The sequence below is a fragment of the Sus scrofa genome, chromosome 2 (assembly GCF_054392235.1).
Source record: "Sus scrofa isolate SSC_HxYL_T2T_F1_AM1 chromosome 2, Sscrofa_HxYL_maternal_Yorkshire_Landrace_v2.0, whole genome shotgun sequence".
Classification (NCBI taxonomy): domain Eukaryota; kingdom Metazoa; phylum Chordata; class Mammalia; order Artiodactyla; family Suidae; genus Sus; species Sus scrofa.
In genome coordinates, this window is record NC_139384.1 from 23,061,485 (window position 1) to 23,082,158 (window position 20,674).

At 37.4% G+C, this 20,674-nt stretch overlaps 1 protein-coding gene across 5 annotated transcripts in view; it reads left to right on the forward strand.

Annotated features, from left to right (window-relative positions):
* Positions 1-20,674, forward strand: part of LOC146405286 (uncharacterized) — a 952,516-nt gene that overhangs the window by 583,321 nt on the left and 348,521 nt on the right. For 2 of the 5 annotated variants that reach the window (XR_014837049.1, XR_014837050.1), the window contains exon 4: positions 3,013-3,181. The exons of the other annotated variants lie outside the window; for them this stretch is intronic. The gene's annotated coding sequence lies outside the window, so the exon portion shown is untranslated. The remainder of the gene's footprint in view (positions 1-3,012; positions 3,182-20,674) is intronic. 5 annotated transcript variants of the gene reach the window in all.

The following is a 20,674-nucleotide window of genomic DNA, read 5'->3' on the forward strand; positions in this document are numbered from 1 at the left end:
TTTAGTTCTTCTCCTTATCACATTACTTGTGAATCAAGGAGGATTTAACTATTACCTTCAGATGAGCTGTAAGATCATGACATTTTTGTTAGACTCTTTGAGTCATATATGTGAGTGTGTGTGTGTGTGTGTAATTGGGAATTAAAACAGAAATATCTAATTTTCAGGGGTAAAGTAAGAATTAGATGGGAGTTCCCGTCGTGGCGCAGTGGTTAACGAATCCGACTAGGAACCATAAGGTTGCGGGTTCGGTCCCTGCCCTTGCTCAGTGGGTTAACGATCCGGCGTTGCCGTGAGCTGTGGTGTAGGTTGCAGACGCGGCTTGGATCCCGCGTTGCTGTGGCTCTGGTGTAGGCCGGTGGGTACAGCTCCGATTCAACCCCTAGCCTGGGAACCTCCATATGCCGCGGGAGCGGCCCAAGAAATAGCAACAATAACAACAACAACAACAAAAAAAGACAAAAGACAAAAAAAAAAAAAAAGAATTAGATAAGATCGTGTAGGTGAAACTACATAATTCATCTCCTTACATGTAATCTATATATCAGCATAGAGTAAGGTTGGAGGTAAGACACTGAAGCTGATTCTCACAACTTTTATTTAATTGTGTTTTTTTAAACTTATTGCAGGTTGAGTTCCTTGAGAAATAGACTACAGGACAGTGGTTAGCTCTCAGGAGGTTTATTGAGGAGTCTTCTTGGGATCAACACTCATGGAAATGAAAACAAAAAGTAGGATTGGGCAGAGGGGAAAGTTATATGATACATAGGTCCAACAGCAGTCTTCACCAACCCTTAGGAACTTTGGAGCTCGAATGGAACCACAACATTTTTCCTTGTTTGGCTAAGGTGGCCACACTTTAATAGTCACATATTGATTTGTCATTGACATGACCTACCATGGAAATAGCTATGACCTTGAGCCATGCAGCTCTTCACAGCTAAGGCAGTCCCTGAAGCTGCTGATGGCAGAAGGCTGCTGACAGTAATTCCCCAGAGCTGAGGTAAAAAGTCAAAGGGGAATCCGGGTAGCACATGACATTGGTTTCCACAAATCCTAATATATTGGAAGAATATGGACACCTTTATTATTTCATTCATTCATTCACTCAAGAAATCTATTGAGCACTTATTATTCTATGACACTATACTATATACTTAAGATATAATGAGGAATAAGACTTGGTCCTTGACTTTGAAAGTTAATGGTCGGATGTGGCAGAAGACTTGTATGTAAACAAATAAATACAAGCTGGTGAGCTCTATTTCAGAAGGAGGAAAAACTGCTGTGGAAGCTGGAAGGATAGAACAAACAACTTGGCCTGGGAATTTGGGGAACATGTCACCTTGGTTTCACTACTCATTTATGTCTAAGTAGCTGAGCTATTTCTACACACAACTACAAAGAAATTGCTTACATAATACATCACTTTCAATAGGTGCTCACTGAAACATTTTAAACTGGTGTTTAGAGCAAGAGTTTGTCTCCGGACAAATACGTGCCCCAAACTATCCATTTAGCTTATGGCATATAGCAAATCACATTCTCGCTCAAAAATTACAAAGATTTAGGCATGTGTGTCAAGGGATATGTATTCTTCAACTCAGGAAAATTTAAAAATGGCTTAAGGTAAATATCCTTAGATAAAAGGACTGACTTAAGGGGAAAAATAAAGGAACTGGAACAATTTACTGTCAAAATAATTCAACGTGGTAGTCAGACATAAATACTCAACATATGCTAGTTGTTATTCGTTAATAAAAATTACTGAGTCACTCAATAACCAAATGCATAGTGAGGGTCTATAGTACTCATGAATTACTGAAATTATATATCTTTATGCTCATTAAAAGCATAAGTCAGACTCATCATTGTCTGAACAACATGCATTTTAGTCCTGCCAACAATGTTTAGTTATGGACTTTTGGAGATGCTCTAAAATAAAAAAACTTGGCATTCCACCTGAAAGTTTAATGAAACAGAGAAATACTAGATCCTGATTTAGAAACTAGCCATGAAAGCAGTGCAAAGTACCATAAACCAGGGGCTTTTGAATTACAGGGATCTGTGGCTGTTTACTTAATCTCTCCAAGCCTCAATTTCTTCATCTGTTAGAAAGTGAAAATAATATTCTCCCCAAAAGTTATGTCATGTTTAAATAACATGATAAATGTTAAGTGCTTGGCTCAGAGTAAGTACTCACAAATGTCAGTCACTTTGCCTTTTCGTCCCCTGAAAATACTTTCTAAGAAAATTACAATGAGAGGTTACAATGTTTAATAGGACCAGCTCCATCAGTGAATGAAAATAGCACTTTCATTTAAGTGTTGAGAAAGGTTAATGTCAATACGAGTTATAAATAACGATTGCATCACTAATGACCCATACTGACATTTACATAAATGGATGAGAGTCAAAGTGTCTTTTGTACATAGAAAACTTTGAGAGTCTTTATAAAACAGCAGAAAGACCATGGGCGTTGCTCTCTGTCGACTTGAATTTTAATTCCAGCATCCCTGCAAGCTAACCGTGTGACCTTGTAGCTGTGATTACTTAACCTCTCTAAGTATCCATCATTCACATAAAATGGGGATAAAGTATTTCGACTCCGCAGGGCTTTGGTAAGGATTAAATAATTGCATGAAGTGTTGGGTATAGTCATGCTGTTTTAGTCAGTCAGTAAATAAGCATAGAACCTTGTGGAACCTCCAAGAGCTTCACACCTGTCCTCCACCTTTTGTTTCCCTAATTCGAGCCTAACCGCTGCAATGGTCTAGCTCCTTCCCACTCTATGTTATGAAAGTTTTGAAAATAGTTTCTCAAAAGACACCTACCTTCATCATCACCTATAAGCCCATCCACTACATTTCGTTCCAATTTATCAAACAGCACCCGATATTGTGGTTAATAATATAGAAATGGAGTTTCAGGACATAAACATTCATAGGAATGCAGATTATTAGAGCAGGAAAGGGGCCTTAGAGATATATACTCTTTTCAACTCTTTTACAGATGAGGAAATTATGCTGATAAAGTTCCTCCTTTCCTGGGACTTAGAATATCATCCAGGAAAAAAAAAAAAAAAAAAAAAAAAGAATATCATCCAGGCCAGTCATTGACTGTAAATAAGATACAACTGACAGTAGCTGATGGTGTTTGGAAATCACCTGCAACCTACAAGGTAACATTTATATTTTCTTTTGTTTTCAATCACTTTAATGTTATTAGTGTTTTCTGTAATTGGTGACTTCAAATATACCTGCACGTAAATCTATAAATTTAACTGTGTGACCTTGACCACATTCCTCCACTTTTTTGACCCTTGTGGCAAATTGCGGACAATAAGGGCTATCTATGATCAACTGGCACATAGGGTTTACTCTACACTATTAATCAACTTCATAATCTCTCTCTCCTTTATTTCTAAAAGATGATTTCTGTGATGTCACAGGCTATGCTTATGTAGCATTGATGTCCCAGATGAATCTATAAATGTTGATAGATTTAAACCTTATTGACAAAATTTTAGTAACTGATTGACCAATAACTCCTGAATAATAACTATCATTTGTTGAGCACTCATATCTTGCCACACACCGTTCTTTGCATTTCACATTTATTACCTCTTCTGCTTTTCATCTTCATTTCTGACATAGATTCTAATAATGTGACCATTTTAGAGATAAGGAAAATAAGTCACGGAACTTATTGTTCAGAACTTGCCAAAATTCACATATGCAATAAGTGAGAATGTAAGGATTTGAACTCGAGCAAACTGAGTGCTTACTGAATCAAGTGAATATTTAACCATATAAACATTTCTAGAAGATCAGGAGTAAATCTGGATGCATTTTCTTCAATGTGGTTTGTTGTTGTTGTTTTTGTTTTTTATAATCTTTCCTCCTTCTTGGATTTCTGTTTTATATATGACATTATTGGAAACTATGGTAGTGTAAATAGATCACATCATATGATCCCTGTGTGATGTTCAAGGGAAAAGCAGGAGCTTTTCCGAACTAACTAGATCCCATAAGATTTTACTCAAAGTCCCTCTTGCCCTTGTCAGCAGCAGAATCAGCAACTGTAGTCAGGAGTGTCAGTAAAGAGGCTTGATTAAATATAGATATGTCTATGGAGTCACATTTAAGGCAAACATTTTAGGTCACTACAGCTGAGACTAGAAAATGATTTGGGATTTTGAGTGTGAGATTATTTTCTAAATAAATGAGGCTGAAAAATATAGTACATGGCACCTCCCTATAACTATAAACTCTGGACATAACAACAAATAGGCATAGGAAGGTAGAAAGGTAGAAAGCAGGTGGGTTGCCTGGGGAATTGGGGACTTCAAAAATCTAGTTCCCTGTTTCCTTATTGGCTCTCATATATTCCAGACAGGGTCCTGTAGAAGCCTTCAATCCAGAACAGCCAAGAAATCAAAAGAAGCTCTGAGAAAGTCTGTTATTCCCAGTCAAATGACTGGGGAAGGGATGGCTACCCACTTTCCCATGGTTTCAGGGGGATTTCTTGGGTTGTTTATGTTTTGCCCACCCCACTGACCCACAGAAACCGATGAGGTGGTAGGATTCCCCACCTTGTGAGAAGAGCGCCTAGCAGTACACTAATCTTTCATCCCAGCTTCATGTAAGCAGGAGGCACTTAGTTTTTCCAGCTAACCAAGGTAGTATACATAGGTCTGAGCTGGGAATTGGTCTTCCATCCCCGACTCAGCAGAAGCAGGCTGTGGGTGTAGTGTCAGCAGGATCTGTTACTGAACTCAGGTTAGACTGCTCGTCACTTGAAAGCAAAAGACAAGTGTTTATAGGAGAGGAAAGTTGCTTTATTTTAGAGGCCAGCAACCTGGAGAGGACTCATGTCCTAAAATACCACTTTCCACTGCCAATCAGGGGGCAAAAGCCTTTAAAGGGGAGTTTCAGTTGTGTATATGCAGAGGGAGGGGGCTACATGCGGAACAATGCCAACAATCATTTTGAAATTGGTCCTATGGTGGTCTTATCAGTGTCATCTTTATAGTTTTAAGCACAGTGAATCTTCAGTTCCAGGGTCAATTTATTCCCACTTCCATGAGGCCAGTTCTTGGAATTGTAGCAGCTTATGTCAGCTACAGTTTGATCATCATGCAGTTAATTTTTCCACCTGATAGGGATTTCAGTTATTGCAAACCAGCTCAAAGGATATGGCTCAGAATGTTGTCTAAATTTCTTGAGGAAGAACTAAAGGTCCTTGACTTTTTTTAATGGCTAAAGTCTTATTATTTTGTTGTGTTTTAATGCTTCCCTTTACCTTTGCATTTTCTCACTTCTGATTAAATTTATTCTTTGAACAAAGTTTCTCTATAGATAAGAGGCAGGTGAAGGATATGGAGGCTATCTCTTCCAGGAGGCCCACATAGGATCCTTCTGGGTTACAGATCCAGTGGCTAGCTAAGTACCTCAATCTTATAATAAGGGAAATTCAGAGGAAATTAGCACTCTGCTTTCCTCCACCCTTGGTGTCAGTGGGACCTGCTGGTGAGCCAGAACTCCACAAACCCTTCCAACCCCAATGGAAATGACTGAAGCAGTGGAAGACAGGACTGCTTACCACTCCACTTCTAGCCACACACAATTTCCCACCTCTGTGTCAGGAAGGGAGCTGAGTCTCCACCCCATCTAGCCTCAATGAAACAAAGTAAGTTGGTTCCCAAGAGGGCTAGTTGAAACTCTTGATATTTTTCTATTAACTAGATACCCTCTATCCTGAATTTTTTGCATTTTCTAATTTCCTACTCCTCTACAGATGTTTCCTTCAGCTCCCAGGTAAGATGCCTGCTTAAAGCCTTGCCTCGGGGTTGCCTTCAAGAAAAGATATCATTCAATGAATATTTACTTGCACATTTTTTATGTTCAGAATATTGTTATAAGGGTTACTTCATTTCTGACAAAAGAGTAAAAAGTGAATTGTCTCTATTGTCATGGCATCAACATTTTGGAGGAGGAGATGGAGATTCATCATGTTAAAAGTAAAATTATTTAACTTCTGTTAGGAGAAATGAGATAACATAAGGACAATCTAATGCTAATGAAATATATCAAGCCCTTGGATCCATCATTATCCCATATAATCCAGGTTTGAGTACAGTCTTATCCATAGTCCTTCATCACTCTAACTCTCTCTAGAAGGCTTGTAAATACTATGTCAAAGCAACACACATTTATTTATTCATTCATATGCCAAATAAAACTTTATTAAGTATCCAATATCGGTCAGGCACTGTATGACACAATTGACATTATACTGGTACCATGAAGTATTGACTTAAATAGAATACAACAACCAGCAGAAAAATGAAATGTTGACTTAGAAAGAACAACAGGTGGGAGAAAACTTCTTCATAGCTAGGAGGTTTCAGCATTGAGGTAGTTATAGCCCCTCTTCCTGCCCAAAATAAGAAGGAAAATATCAGAATGCAAAGAAAGGCTATTCTTCTCTCAATTTCAATGGAAAAACTGAAAGGTTCATAGAATAAAAAAGAATGAAAGCTATAAAAAATATACTCAGTAAGTACATTTCAATTTATTTCGGTTCATTATTCTTTAGCTATCTCATCTAAATAGTCCCTTTATGTTAACAGTAGGGCATTGTGAAGTATTCAGTGGGGACCACAGGATGTGATGTACCTTGTTCGATGATGAAATCAATCCTTTATCCCCATGTTGCCTTTGCATATGCTCTGTTATAACCTTCCAGCCTCAGCCTCCTTATATTTCTGCTGTGATGAGAAAATGCCAAATCAATTTAAGAACCATTGCACTGAACATCGAGGAGTTAAATCATCCCTTGGAAACTGAGTTAGAATAGAGTCTGATGATGGTTTTATTGAATCACTTAATTCTATTTAAACAGAGAGAGGAGCCTAATATAAGAAGTGTCTTAAAGACAGTAGTACCATATTCTACACAGGCCTCCCCTTCTTGGGTTTGTCATCTAGGAAAGGTGATCTCCCAGGTTACATCAGCATCAAATAAAGTCCGTTTTTAATCACTTTTATCTAATATTCTGTTTTTTTTTTCATGGAAATCATCACAGTGCTGAGTGAGATACATACCAGAGTCGTAATTGATTTCTCCATATATTTTCAAATACCTCAGAATTTTCCTGTGTCTATTTTTAACAGATTGACCACAACTCTGCTGAAATCATTAATTGAAAAAAAAGTTTAATATTTTCCTTCACTGCCAAACTCTGTTCAGTTTTGTAAGTTTTACTCTGTCTTGCTTCTCACTGAATGTCTTGTTTTCAGAAAAGTGTCTAGTACAAAGTAAATACTTGTTGAATGAAGTGTGGAGTGCTGAGAAAACTGTCTTCCTACCAATGTATTTCAAACTTTAGAATACTTAAAAATTCTTATCTCTCTCCCCTCCCCTCCCCTCCCCAGACATTTTGATTCACCACATTGGGGCAGAGTTCAGACTTTTCATGTTTAATAAGCCAAGAAGGGATGGTCAAGCTGCTGGTTTGGGTACCACACTTTAGACAGCAGTTGTCCACATGACTATGCTAAGCTAAAGAAACCAATGATACGATTCTAGATCTGCTCTTTTGAGATACTGGACTTAGTGATCAGGGATTCTGATTTCCCCATGGAAAGAAGGAAACTATGTAAAAGATTCACTATCCATTGTGGTTGCACTTGGGCCAAGAACAGACTTAAGTAGCCCAAGGGATTATTCAATTCTTTGGATATTGTTTCTCTGGACATTGCCTGTCTACAGCATGCATCTCACTAGGTATCCCTGATGGTGGGTTTACTGTCATCATGATTTTACATTTCTTCCTTTTGTACTGATTTTAGTCACGCTATTGACCAACATTGTCTTCCTCTTAGGACTTCCAAGCCACTGGTTAGTTTCTGAGTTTTGGAGGATAGTTACAAAGAATTTGAAGTTCATATTTATCTACCTGTTTCTCACCATTCACAGACTGATTGTAAAACACCATATATCAATTCAAATCTGAGTATGCACAATGCTGTAGCTCTTACTGACACCACAGCTGGCTCATTTGCCTACCCACACCTCTCTTGTTACAGTTCTCTACTCATAACGTTAAGGTTCAGAGAAATTTAAATTCAACTCATTGATTTACTGAAATAGTTATGCAGTGATTGGCATCTTAGTAACTGTTTAGAACTGAATGAATTGCAGGTAATCTCTCCCACTACTGTTTTAAGGAGAAATGATTGTCTCAAGTTCTGAGGGAGACAAAAACAGTCCAGGAAGTTGGAAAAAAAAAAAAAGAGTAATATTGCATATACAGAGAACACTTGCAGTTGCTATGGATCCTGTTCCCATCCTTAGAAGGCAAAGATGGGCTGCAATTTTTTCATTTTGATTATTAGAGAATCTCTTCTGTAGCCTTACCAAAAGTTTCCCCTTTCTGGAACTGTGCTATAAATTGGTATTGTTCCATAAATCAAGGAAGGCAATGGAATGACCATCTACTCTGACACTAATCTTCAGCTCTTTGACTTCAAACTAATTTGGAACTCTGTAATCTCTCACTTCTCCACATGGGAACTGGGTCCTTATGATCATTGCCATTCTTCCAAGTCATCAGCTGATTTTTTACACAGTAGAATATGCCTACACGGAGCATATGTTCTTCAAAACATCACCGAATTACTAACTTTTCTTTAAAATGAAAGAAGGGGAGGGGAACATACTCTTTAGCCAGCATCATATTTGGTAAATAGACAAATATGTGGAAGTAGATTTGGATTGTTCCCTCCAAGGTTCTAGATATCTAGTTGTTATTACACCTTGCTCTTAGAAATTACAAATTTCTTAGCCCTCTGATGAAAATGAAGTCTCCAGGTATCAAAGACTATTGTGAATCACAAATCTACCTCACTGAGAATTTACCATCACTCGCATTTATACACTCAGAGGGTATCCCCTCTCTCTCATTTACATGTTACACTGGAAGTGATTGTCTCTTCATCTTATTTCTTCTAGCTCATTTTGTTCCAAATTTTCAGACTTGCATCTATCAGCAAACCATGTTGCCTCTTTCTACAGGCTTCAATAAATGGGATTTTCTTATATCAATCTTTCTTCACCTCCTACATTAATCTTCTCCTCTCTCATTTGGACATGAATGTGTTGTTGTATCTCATTTCCTTAGTTCCTTTAAAAGCACAACTCCATCTTCTCCAGATAAAGAAGGTCAGGATATCACCAGCTCCAACTCACAAAACTTGAAACAGGTGACCCTGACTTCTTGGCAGCTGAGTTTAAATAAACACATTAGATTTCTGTTTCTCCACATAATTCACTGTCTCTGAGAAAGGTTGTGGAAAGTAGGTATAAGGAGAGCAGTAACGACCACACTTGGTAGCTGTAAAGAGTCCTTGCTAACTGGCGTCATTACCAATGTAAAGCTTTTGAATGTACTTTTCAGCAAATATTTCTTAGCAGAGGCATGTAAGTGTTCCCACTTAGCAAAAGACAGCCTGTGATGCAGAAGAATAAAAGGCTTTGGTTGAAAAAGCACTAGAATAGAGAATGTTACATCTCTGAAAAAATATTCATTGAATCAGATAACACAGCAAGTAAGTTAGAAAAGTATATGAAGATCCAGCTCAGTGTTTCTAAAAGTTCCTACTTGTCTATGCATGTAGCACAGAGTACACAGAGAGTGGGGGGATGAGCTGTCTTTATTTCTTCACCCTCACTTTGTATACGCAAGGACACTTGTCCTCTTTTGTCTAGTACAGCTTGTATGATAACTTGGGGAATAACACAAGCAAGTGTGTTCCGTTAAGCAGGGGATGTGTTATATTGAACTCTGTGGGCACAGTGCCTAGAAATATGCCTGGACAGTAGTAGGTGTGAGGAATGCTGGCTGGATGAGAGGTTTACTGGAGGGAAAATAAAAATGCAAAGCCATGAAAGAACTATTCAAATCACACCCTTGCCATTCAAATATTCATGAACTGATGAGGCGAAGAAATTGTTCTGCTCCGTTACAATATCTGTCCCCATTCCCTCTTCCACACATGTAAGCAGCAAGCACTTACTGTCAGATTGTGACCCTGGGGAAGTCATTCATTTCCACTTGAACCAGCTGTTTCAAATAACTTGTGCATGTTGCGTTTACCAAAGGAAAATTATACCTTTTCTTCCTTTGATTCGCTGAGGGATTTTTATTTGGAAAACATTTACTTGTATCTTTCAGCTGCTATGATGGATTTCACAGCAAGCTTCTCACTATGAAAGAAAAACCCCTGCAAACTCTTAACCTTCTTCAAGGTCTCTTGTGGTGCCAGGTGAAGGGGAGCAGGAAGAGAGGTGGTGGAAGGCAAGCAACATGTTCTCTTGGACTCACAACTCATGTGGGGCCACTTCTGAGCATGTCTATTGAAAAGCCCCCTGTGGGAGGGAATTATATTGAAGCAGTCTGGTTTGAGGGTTCAAATCTTAGATTCAGAATTTTAAATTATTAAGCCTTTCCATCTCACCTCCATAAGACTAAATTAGAATAAGATATGCCTCCATAGAGTGCATGTAATATAATGTTTCTAATATATGAGGCGCTCAAAAATCATAGCTACTATTTTAGCCATTTAGAAAAAAAAAAAAAAAAAACTTGCCCTTTTAAATAAGGAAGCAATACAATTTACACATCACTAGGGACATCATTACGGAGAACTTCAGATTGTTTTTCCAATAGAGGTGAAGGAATTATGCTGAGACAGCAGTGCACACTCCACTTTCTTTTGCTAGATCCAACCAGTAACAAATAGTTTACATTTCTAGGGGACAAGTGCTCAGCCTCTGGTACCTAGAAATAGTTCTAGCATATGGGAGATATCTGAAAAGCGTGTGTTTAATAATGAAATACATAGATTAGGAGCACAAAGTGTGATGATGATAAGCACTAGTGCAATATTCATTTAGTAAAAACTGGCTGACTGTAGAGCTTTATGTGCCATATAAACATATGAACATGAATGAGGGAAACTGCCTTTGCCCTCCAGTGTATTTGGTAGTCAAATCATACAGGATATGTCCCAGGAAGAGAGAGTCATCTTGTGACTAGAGCATCTTATTGGGGGAGATTTGAAGTTTAATGTTAAATGTATTTGGAAATGTGGACTGATATGCTATAATAAATGAGTCTGAATTCTTGGAAACCATCTAAAATGTTGGATCCAAAGTAAAGGCTGACCAGATGGGAGCAGTTAGGAGGATATTAAAATAGTCTGGTTTGCTAGTTTTCCAACTATAACCTATTGGACACCAAGAAATGAGTGACAGCACTCAGAGATCCATATCCTTACTTTGACTACAGTCAGTCTACTTGAAAATGGGTTATGCATTGAAAAATAAGTAGTCTTGGAAGGAAGGGAGAAGATAACAAGCCTCTGACCTACCATATCAGGAGGAAAATCAGGTCAAATTTGGCGGTTGTTAAAATAATTTACAGTTCAGAGTTAGGTGGTTAATTTCAGTGTTGAAAAAGAAGGAAAATTAAAAGATATTTGTAAAATGTCTGCTGGAATAAAGAGGAAATTAACCTAGAAAAATGTAAGAGGAAGAATAAGCTTTGGTGAAAAAGTGAATAATTCTAGATATGGGATAAAGTGAAATTAATGAGTCTGAAAAGAGGAGAACAAGTGACTTGGTAAGCGAAATACTCCACCTCAAGGATGCTCCAAAAGTCGTCCAAGGTGAATAGATCAGAATCCTCTTGGGCGCTTCAAAAATTAGAGATTATTGGGTCTTGCTTTTTGAGAATCTAGTTCAGTAGATTTGGGGTAGGGCAGGAAAGTCATATTTTTTTCTAAAGGTGCTGATGTTTTCTGATGCAGAGCCTTTGAACAGAGTCACCAGTCGACCCCCAATGTCTTAGGGTGTTCACCTGGAGTTAGGTCTAACTGGGGCCTGGGAATGAATAGTGAACAAATGACCAACACGAGAAAGAATAAAAATGACATCAGTTTTTTTCCATTAAAGCTTTTTTTTTTATTTTTTTTTTTATTTTTACCCCAATGATAAAAATGAGTGAGATTCCAGCCCTGAAGAGCTGAAGTTTTGTTCTGGCTCATCTGGTCCTTTCAGGGAGTGAAAAGATACCCCATTTCCTTCATGAAAACCTTCCCCTCCTTGATGCTGAAGCCTGTTGAAGCCAAAGGATTAAATTTCTTATAAGAAAGTGTAAATGTAAAAATTGATTATAATCACAACATTTTAGCATTTCAGGCAATTTTAAATATCACATGGTCCAAATATCTCATTTAAACAAGTGAAAGTGTCAAAGGAATTTTGTATTTCGCCTCTAATTTAAAGGCTGTTTATAGTCTAGGAAGATTTCTTGTTTACTTTTTTATTCCCTGTACCCATTCAGAGTAAATGTATGTCAGTTTTATGTGCTGTATTGAATTACCCAAGGTGTTTATTTCCTCTCTCTCACTCTCTCTCACACACACACACACACACGTACACATGTACATTATGCATACACTTATGTGGATTATGGTCTTATATAGATTATGGTCTATGGTTTATATACAGTCAGTGTAATGTCAAGATGCAGTATCTGCCAAAACATGGCTTAGCTGGGGAGAGCAATCATCTATTTTTTGAACTCACTACTTTAAAAAAGTTGCGACATAGTGAGAAATTCTTCACTAATTTTTCCATTTTCAGAGAATATTTTCATGTTTGCAGGTCTTTCTCAATATAGGATGAATGAAAATTCCAAGGATATATAATTTCACATAAGATTGTCTATGAAGTTTTGCTAATGGCTATGTTGAAATTAAAACTTCCATAGTACCAATACAATAGTTGAGCAATTTCATACACCAAGTGAAAATAAAAGGGGGAAAGAGTCTAAGGGATTTTTTAAAAAGAGTGGGACATATTTCAAACTTTCCTTCAGACTTTGAAAATATTTGGAGAGTTTGACTGGATAACAATGAACAATTTAATAATTGTGCTTCCAAAAGAGATTTCCAATTTGCAGAGCACTCTCACAAACATTATCTCATTTAATTCTGACAACAATATGATGTGATGATATCAACAGATACTGGTTTCTCCCATTTGTAGATAAGAAAAAAATTGAGGCACCAAAGATTAATCAGAAGCATTTTGGCTGTTACTTTTCCTGCACTTAAGAAGCCTTACCATTCTTTTATATGGCCAAGAAAGACCATCTTCGAGATGAGACCATGTGATGGTGTTATAAGCAACACACTGAGCCATTGAAAAGGAATCTGGATGGGCTAATAGCCAACTTCAAGCCACTCCATTTTCCTTTTGAACTACAACTTTATTTTGGCAAAGACAAAAAACAGCATTTTCATTCTGCTTTGGCAGTTCTCAGATCCATAATAGCCTCATTCAATTAAAGGTCTTTTAATTTTCACCACACCATTACACTAGGTTGCTGATAAAAGTAAGTTGAGCAAGAAAAAGCCTATCTGAAAATGAACAGTTCTGCCTGTTTTTTGACACCATCCTTGTCTGTTGTGGATTCACTCAGTATTCATTTCCCAGAGCTTTTGGGAGTGATTGTTTGCTAAGTGAATGGAAGAAAAATTGAAAGCATCAATGTTTACCTGACCTAAGCCTTTCATGGCAAAAGCTAAGACCAAAGAGCAAATTAATGAATACCTTGGTCACAAGCCATAGAGGCAAATGTTTGGAATGTCTTAAAAATTTAATGCACATTTTATACTATTGGGAACATTTAAAAGCTTTGACCTTAACCTATAACAATCTGGGGGAAAAAAAGGAAGAGGGTTGAAGTCTGAACTACACATCTAACAAACTGAATTTATATCCAATAATGTGAAATATTTATTTAAGCCAGCACAGCAGAATGTGATGATCCATGGACCAGAGATTGGAGACGGGAATTCTAGATATTACCGATAGTTATTCCTAAATCATTTAAGCTCTATGGTTTTGAGATGGAAAACCAGGATGAAAGAAAGGACTGTTCTGCAGTCAGGAAAAATGTAGGCTGGGATTTTAAAATCTATGAGGAACTCCTCACCCTGATGAATGTAGCTCAACCATGTATAACCCAAAACACGGATATTATGCCTCTGACCTAAAACTTAAACCACAAATCTTATTATTAGTCCTTTCTTCTGAGGTTTCCCAGACAAAGCCAATTCCTAATTGACAAGTAAGCTCGAACCTCATTTTTCGTAGAGATTTGGGCAAAATGTGAAACCTGGGCTATCAGGGAGGCCAGAGAAAGTGCAAATAACAGCATAGAAAATCCTTCATCCCGTCAAAGTTCTAGCCTCAGTACATTCTCTTGTTCTTAATCTTAACCCACCCTCTGAGACAAATGAAGGAGTAGGGTGAAGTAAGTAGTAAGGATTTTTGAAACTTTACAAAAAAATCTGACCAAGTGCCAGGCATATAAAAAACATTGAATAAACTTTAGTTATTTTTATTATCGTCATCACTGTTATCACTATCAGTGCTAGCATCCCCACCAAAATCACCTTAAAGGTAGTCTTATCCAATAGTGCCTGAATTGGCAGCTTTGATTTCAGTCTCTATTCTAAAATGACCCGGTATGAACTTTGAATCTGTAATGACATGAATTATAGGCACTGTGTCTCTAGCTGGCTATTCTAGTGCAAATAATCCCTTCACCCAAGATGTGTACCTCCTTGGTGCAAAATATCTACCAAAACATCCAAGTATCTGCCCACCCCCATTCTTGTAATTGACACCCAGTCTTTATATGGAACACAGATGAGAAGAATCTGACTGGCGAGTGCTTCAGGGACAAATTTTGATGGGATGGCCCCTCTTATCAAGATATACAAGAGAAACATACAGGTCAAATTCTACTCACTAGCCATGGTTGTTATGGAGGAGCAAATTGTCCTAGACTTTCTTCTTGCAATCCAGTTTAATGCAATCACTAAGACATCATTCTTTACCTGGATGAATGCCCTGGGCCAATGAAAAAGTCAATAGAGACTTCTAAGGAGAAAAACCACCCAATTTTCTAAGTTAAACCCTGATCATTTTGGGATTTGTTTAACTCATTGGATCCAGGTCTTTGTGGATATGCTCAACATTGTAGTTTGACCTCACCCTGCAACTTGGAGTCCTATTGATAGATGTCTTTATTCAATGTTCTATGAAGCAAATTGAACTGATTTATTTCTAGACTAGTTTGTCAGATCAATCAGAGTGGCTGATGAATAATCATACTCATGGGAACATTTTCTAGAAACCAAGACAATGTGGGAATGAAGGTGAATATTTTGGGGAGATAATTGTCTATGTGCCCTTCATATTTCCATGTATCTTACAAGCAGAAATACTTACTCCTTTTGTCCTGTGTTGTCTTTTCAAGGATGTTGGCAGAGACAACTTGGAAGACAGTGATAATGGCTCCCTCTAGAGAAAAATGCACATTTGTGTGTTGTACAATGTAATAAGTATGGCGTCTCCATCCTGGGCAAAGATCAAGTAGTCTCATTGCCAGTTGCAAAATATTAAGATTTTCTAAGCTAGATTCCTCTCCTCTAAACACACACAGTATGTGGAGATGTGACATAGACCTTTTTGTGCTATTCTATGTGATGTGGGGCTCTGAGAACCAGCACAAATCCTGATACTCTAGGCACTGCAGTGGCTGCAAGTAATAAACTTTTTCTCTCTGATCCAGGAATCTCATGTCTTCTGCCCCCCCCCCCATGGAATTTTGGCAGGTCATCTTTTTAGTTCGCAAGCAAGGTAGAATCTCAAATTCTCCAAATTTCTTGACAGAGGGTGAGCAGGATCTTGATATTATGGGAACGAATGTTCTCATTTTCTTATTTTATTTGCATTTTATTGAATTTTGTGATAATTTATTTATCTAATGGTAATCGTTGCTCTTAAAAGATTCACTCTCTAATGTGGAGGCTGACTCACCCTGAGATCACGTTCATCATTTCTTCCTCATTTGAAAAATTGTTGTATTAACAAATTGTGACCATTTCCTACTAGTCTTAAATACATTAGGTCAAGATCATGTGCCACTTACTAGGGACAGATTCATAAGAAGACATGTAATATCTGTAAATACTCTAGTAAAATTGTTTTGTTTATAAAACGTGTATTTGTGAGGTTGGTGTAGACTTATGCTGAGACAAAAAAATAATCACCCTCAGATTTTTGGTGGCATAGCACATAAAGTTTATTTCTCATTCACACAACTTCTGCTGGCAGTGCCCCAGGAAGAACCCTTTATACAGTGAACTTAGCCATCCTTAACTCCCCATTTCTGCCTCCACACCTGCCTCAAAGGGGAAGAGAAGTTGAACTATTACACAGGGGGCTTTCACTACCTCAACATGAAAGTGACATCTGCTAATTCCACTCACAATTCATTGGCCACAATAAGTCATATAACCCCAGCCAAATGACAAGGAAACTAAGAAGTGTCATCTTTCACATGTTTAAGAAACAGTGCTTTCTAATACTCTATAAAAAAATTTTAGGAAAAAAAATTTCCTTTGGATCCCATTAGGAAAAAAAAGTTATGATTGGGTCATTATTGGTTTGCAATGTCCACACAAGGAAAATAAACAAACATGGCCAATAAAACACCTTCCCTGTGGCAAGAATGGTCACCTGGGTATCCCTGAAGTGGATGAGCTGCAAGTATTGTGTTAAACTCCACTTACATCTCTCTGTGAGATGAGTTAACAAATAATGACAATTCTAAGCCTTGGAAATATTTGGATAAATACTTCAAAGACAGTGTTAAGTATATTTCATATATGTTATCTCATTTAATTCTCACAAAACTCAAGTAAAGTTTTATTATTATTTTTATTTTTAAAATGAGGAAGGGTAGTTAAGAAGAGGTCAAGAGCCTTGCCCATGGATTCAGAGCCAGGGGGTTGGGGAACCCTGGTAGTTTGACTCTTGAGTCCAGACTCTTTACCACCTCTACTGCCTCCTTGTAAGACCCACATACTGGAGAGAAGGTATTTGACAGGTATCATCAAGTGGTTAATGCTGTAAGGTCAATCTTATTGTTAAAAATGATGCCAAAGTTGGTCTGGTTCCTAGTGAATAGACATGGAAGTTTAGTAAAACCTAGAATATGAGGGTTATTTTGAGGGTGAAGGATATTGAAGTCTTTGTGGTCAATCAGGGCTAGCTTTTTTTTTTGCTCCATTTTGCTTCATAATTTGTACTGTGAAGATGAAACAGTTTAGGGTCTTGGTTATTTGGCTGATATTTGCCTTATTTCCAGAGTACACAGGAACCCTATATATGTTTTAAAACCATTCTTTCAGAAGATAATTGAGTCAATCATGATTATATTTGCAGTAGTAATCAGAAACTGGTGAATTATATTGGCAACAATATTTAAATTTATTAATATCAAAAACGTGTTAATATATTGGCCATATGTTAAACAATAATAGCACATAAAATATATATTCAAAGCAGTTTTATGTCTATTATCTGACCTAGGATTTCAAACATCTGGTTAGTGAGGTAAAGTATATGTTATTATCACCAGCATTGAAATGGAGAAATTTTGGCGGAAGTGTCACGACTTTATTTTTAGCACAAATTAACCACGTGCCCTAGAAGCCAGGTTGGGTGACAGAGGGAATAAAGATATTTCTTAGATGTCAAAGCATGTGCCGTCTCCACAAGGTGAAATGGTGAGTCAGTGATGGAACTAAACTGAATCAAATATAATTAAGGTCCCATTAGGATAATCGTTTGATACTCTGGTTCTGACCAATTAAATATGAACACAAAGAGAAGTTATAATTCAGACTGGTGTGGTTCATGGTTCAATTCATAGATAATATTTTGAAGCAATTAAGTATATCCATGATCTTTTTTTCAGTTTTAGATGGTTTGGTTGTAAGCACGTTGCTAGTTAAATCAGAGGACACTTAGGAAGGAAACAGGAGCAAAGAGTGCAGTTATTTTTTGAGAGTTTATGTGCATCCCTCTACATCACTTCATTTTTACTGACTGTGAAATATCTGTTATTGTCCCCACTTTGCAGATAAGAAAACGCAAAACATTTTGTTAATCAAGTATCTTTCCCATAGCCACCCAATTAGAAGGAGTAGAAATTAGAATTTTTCTGATTTGTTCATAGTGTTTATGTCTTTGAAGCTCTCATGACTTTCTTGGGCAGTGTGTGCCCTCTCTGTGTATGTTAATGAGGCCATTCTCTATGGGCAACCATTTCTGATTACCAACTTGTTTTTCACTTAATGAAAATATTCTCTGTGCACCACTTTGTCGTGTTTCATCTACCCAAATAAGACAGAGTGAAGGCTTTGTCAAAGAACTTCTTTAAAAATGTGCAGTTTAGTTTACAATTTTATTAGTACACTAAACTGTTTTCTATGACAATGCTTACATCTGTACACTCTGGTAAACTCTTTCCAATCACATCTGTTTACTGTCACACAAATATGGCCCAGATATTATGGAAGATGCCTAAAGTCCCTAGGGAAAAATCAATTCAAATTCATGGAAAAGTAATTTAGAGTAAGAAAGGAGGATAGAATTCATAATTCTACATCTGGTTTGGGGAGAATTACCATTTAGATTCAATACTGACCCTGACTCAGAGATTTGTTTTGATATTAAGAAAGCTTTTTTGTATCACCCTCATCCCTTCAAGCTAGGTTGTTATTGCATCTTTCAAAAAAAAATCGCAAACTAATAAAATCTAGAGGAATTCATCAGGTTTCTAGAGAGTTTGAATTCCACACGTGCTAACTGTCAGCTTTAAGTAAGTCATGCAAAACTCTATTTAAATGATTCAGCCTTTCCCTGAATATGGGAAATGTTTCAGTAGTTAGAATAAAATGGTTTGAATGGCGAGGAATAGATTAAACCTGCTCACAGTCACTGAGCAGAGATAATAAGAGATGATTTGAAAGTGGAAACAGTCATCTGTGATGTGTCTTGCTGTTAACACACTAGCATGTGTGAAGGCATTAGAGAGCTCGGGTGAAACCAGTGAGCATCCTTCTATCTCTGTAAATCAAGCATTCACTAAAGGTTTCTTACCTGCTAGAATTTTTCATACCTGGCCTGAATTCCATTCCACAACCAACCCACAAGCGGCATGGAGTGGAAAGTATAGAAATACATCAGTGAATGCAAATCAGGAAACGTACTGGAAAAGGTCCCCTGAAGAGATCTTAGCAGGTGGTTTCTAACTGACAACCAAGATTCATGCAAGAGAATGCTAAGGGCACATGATTTTGAATATGTGTGGCTGAGACGTTCCATGTGCAGCTTGGGATTTATACAGAGCTGGGTTCCAACCCTGCCTCTGTCCCTTTCAGTCCTTTGTGTTAGCCTGATTGCACAAGTTATTTAATTTCTTTGAGTCTCAGTTTCCTCAGTTGTAAATGAGTGATAATAAGGATAGTATGTATTAAATATGGATTGAATTAGGCCATGTATGCAAATGCATAGCATATTGCCCAGTCCATAATGAGCACTCGATGAATGTTATTTAAAATTTAAGACCAAAAAAGAAATCTATCAAATTTAAATACTTTTCGGACTGTTTGACTACAGAAGCAGAATGTTTCCAAGCATTCTAAATTGTTTGTTAGCCAATATTGTTCAATTCCTACTGTTAATCTAGTTCTGTCCTGTAACTGAAGCCCTAGAGTCCCCAGACACTGAAGATAAGATATATTTTCCTAGAAAGCATCTAATTCTCCCCATTCCATAAAACCCATCAGGTTTTCACACCTTAAGGCTTTTTATATTTTACCACTTGCAAAATGTGGGGCTTTTCTGTCAACTTTCTATGCCACAAGCCTCCTGCTCTGTTCTACTCTGGGGGAAAAGTCTTGTTGCAATTGCCTTTTTCTAGTTCTCCTCACCTCTTTTGGACTACCTTTTAGTGTAAAATGTTTCCTGTGACTGCTAAATATCTTTGGCTCTATGCACTGGTTAATTACTTTGCAAAGCATCTGTTGCTTGTCAGGCAAACATGTTCCACATGTTTGTGAAAATGACTTCTCTTTGTAGAAAATTCAGTGACAACATTCTGTTATTACAGGGAATCAGAAAATGAAGTCCCTTGTGTTTGTCAGGAACCTGTTATCTGTCAGGCACCCTCTCTGATAATTCCCCCTATCCTTTTAGTAACCCTATGAAATAGGTAATATGGCACCCCTTTTACACATCAGGAAGAGGAAGAATTGTAGAAATCAAATCATTTGCTATATAAATAGTACTTGAATACAAGTATTTCTATTACTCTGAAGTTCTAAAGTCCTTTTTTAAAACAGCAATAATAACCATGAGCATATTTACCATCACAACCACCACCTAAAATTCATAGTCATTTTAGATTACAGAGCATCACTCTCAGGGAAACTGTTATGTTTCTTTTGTTTTGGGGGTTTTTTTGGTTGCTCCTGTGGCACATGGAAGGGATCAAACCCATGCCACAGCAGTGACCCAAGCCACAGTGGCACAGTGCCACGCCCTTGACCCACTGAGCCACCAGGGAACTCCAAGGAAAATGTTCTGTATGTGGTAGGCAACCTTTGAGAGCAAAATAAGTGTGGCAGAAAAACAAAGAAACAAACAAAAAGAAAAAAAATGTGGCATGCAAACTT